The sequence below is a fragment of the Protobothrops mucrosquamatus genome, unplaced genomic scaffold, assembly GCF_001527695.2.
Source record: "Protobothrops mucrosquamatus isolate PMUCROS unplaced genomic scaffold, P.Mucros_1.0 scaffold3159, whole genome shotgun sequence".
Lineage (NCBI taxonomy): Eukaryota > Metazoa > Chordata > Lepidosauria > Squamata > Viperidae > Protobothrops > Protobothrops mucrosquamatus.
In genome coordinates this window covers 183,334-186,439 of record NW_015389159.1, presented here as the reverse complement: position 1 = coordinate 186,439, position 3,106 = coordinate 183,334, and positions in this window count along the sequence as shown.

Genomic DNA, 3,106 nt, shown 5'->3' with positions numbered 1-3,106 from the left:
AGAAGATTTCTCCTTAGTTCCAGGTTGCTTCTCTCCTCGTTTAAGTTTCTATCCATTGTTTCTATCCGTTGTCTTGCTTTTTGGTGCTTTGGGAAAAAGTTTGACCACCTCATCTCTGTAGGAGCCCCTCAGATATTGGAACAGTGCTATCATGTCTCCCCTAGTCCTTCTGATCATCAGACTACTCATAGCCCAATTCCTGTAATCGTTCTTCATGTGTTTTAGCCTCCAGCCCCCTAATTGTTTTTGTTGATCTTCCTGGCACTCTTTCCAGAGTCTCAACATCTTTTTGTGTATTGTGGTTACCAAAATGGGATGCAGTATTCCAAGTGTGGTCTTACTAAGGCTTTGTAAAGTGGTATTAGAACGTCACTTGATCTTGATTCTATCCCTCTATTAATGCAGCCTAGGATTGCATTGACTTTATTGGCTGCTGCCACACACTGTTGGCTCATATTTAAGTGATTGTCTTGACGCAAATTAATAGACTTGAGCTAAAGTGATTTAGGCCTTTACAAGCTTTACAAAAGCATCTCACTGGCAGTTTATTTTTTTTTTTTGTTTGGACAAACATTGATGTGCTTTTCAACTTCAAAAAGATTCAAAAGACTTACAGTGTTCAACGGGAATAAAACGGGTAACAATAAATAACACTTTAACTTAACATTTAAAAAAAACCTTAACTCTCTAGAAAGATTAAACTACAAAAGCAGGCCATCTTCTGCCAAGTTCTGTACCCTGATTTTTTTAAAAAAAAAAATATTTCCAAACAATTACAGGATGTGGAAATGAAAGGATACTACTCAAATATTATTTTTATTTAATACATCTTCTGTTCTGCACTTCCTTTTTTATTATAAAGTTATTCTACAAAATGCCCTCCAACTTAGAAAGTATTTTTAAAATAAACCAAATGTTGGAAAGAGAAAATATTGCTCAAATATTTTTTTAATTTACACTGCTAGTATAACGTTGTACTTTATGCTATATTTTATTATAAAGATAGACATTAAAAAAAACCAATTCCTACCAGAAACTATTTTTAAATAAACCAAGATGATAGAATTTCAGCTTCCTGCATGAAAACATTTAAAATCATAAAAGTGAAAATATACTGTATATCCAGGCAACATTAAAAAGAAATAGCTTTTTCCAAAACTGAGAATATCCATAGCATATTGCTTTATAATTTGTTTCCAATTGATTATACCAGGTCTTAGAACACAGAATATAGAACATCATCAGAGTTGAAAGGGACCTTGGAGATCTTCTAGTCCAACCCCCTGTTCAAGCAGGAGACCCTATACCATTTTAGACAAGTGGCTGTGCAGTCTCTTCTTAAAAGCCTCCAGTGATGGAGCACCCACAACTTCTGGTGGCAAGCCATTCCACTGGTTAACTATTCTCACTGTCAGGAAATTTCTTCTTAGTTCTCGGTTGCTTCTTTCCTTGGTTAGTTTCCATCCATTGTTTCTTGTCTTGCCTTCTGGTGCTTTGGAAAATAGGTTGACTCCCTCTTCTTTGTGGCAACCCCTCAAATATTGGAAGACTGTTATCATGTCCCTCTTTTCACTAGACTAGACATACTCAATTCCAGCAACTGTTCCTTATATGTTTTAGCCTCTTAGTCCCCTAATCATCTTTGTTGCTCTTCTCTGTACTCTTTCTAGTCTCAACATCTTTTTTACATCGTGGTGACCAAAATTGGATGCAGTATTCCAAGTGTGATCTTACCAAGGCCTTATAAAGTGGTACTAACTCTTCATGTGATTTTTTTAAAATATTTTTTTTATTTTTTAAACCAACAAAACAAAACACAACACACATACACACACAGTGTATACTCCTCCCTTTTTTTTAACAGCAATTTTGTAACGGTAATCTTCTATTATTTACATTTCCCCCCCTTATTCTTCTTTAGAATATTTGTCCTTGTCCCGTTGTTTTTATTATACACACATTTTCCACTTTTGACCTTTCCACCTTTATTCTCCTCTATCATTTCTAGTCTCCAACCAGTCATACCACTTGTTCCATATCAGATAGTACTCTGTGTCTTCCTTTTCTTTTATCTCTTTTGTTAATTTGTCCATCTCAGCACAGTCCAGGATTTTTCTTATCAATTCTTCCTCTGATGGTATATTCTCATTTTTCCAGAACTGTGCGTATGCTATTCTTGCTGCCGTTGTTATATGTAGAATTAAGTACCGTATTTCTTTACTATATTTTCTGTTTAAAATACCCAGCAAAAAGATCTCTAGGATTGCTGGTCTTCAACAATAGAGTTCTTCCTTCTTATTTTGGTCCCTTCAAGTCATTTTTTTGACTCCTGGAGACTGCCTTGGACAAGATGGAAAGAAGGATGGAAGGATATATGGAAGGAAGGAAGGAAGGAAGGAAGGAAGGAAGGAAGGAAGGAAGGAAGGAAGGAAGGAAGGAAGGAAGGAAGGTAGGTCATGTCCATGGAGCTTCCTGCCCATTTAAGGTTGATAATAGTTGGGTTCTCCCAGTAGTGGAAAAGACATAAAAAGGAAGAAAATCCATGCATTCAAATGCCAATGCTTCCAATTAATGGCATGATGAAATAGAATAAATAATTGTTCTGGGATGGAAGAGGCAAGGAGCTGAACGTTCTAACCAAGCCAGCAGAAAAGGCTTTGTTATTTAAACTAGGATGAAGGAAAAACAGGTGAGGATGAAGAATTCTAGGAAGGGTACAATGAAATGATAGTTGCTTCTAGCCAAGACGATGGATAGGATCCAACATTGCAATTAGATAACTGTAGAGTGAGGTCAATGGCCTTAAGGGATCATTATTCTTCATTATGTATTCCTTCTCTTGAACTTGTTGTAAAGCCAGTTTGGCTGAGTTTGGGAAGAACATGTTTCCTGGTTGTTCTTTTGAGTCAGGCCGTAGATTTGTGCTGCTAAAAAAAAGTTTGAAGATTCTGCTGGCACAGGAAGTATTGTGTGCATCTCAGAAATATGGCAGATTTCAGGTTTAAAGAAATGGGAACTGTCTCTGCAATGTCATCTGACTGTATATAGCACTTTATAACGCCTGGGTAAGGCCACACTTGGAATACTGCATCCAGTTTTGGTCACC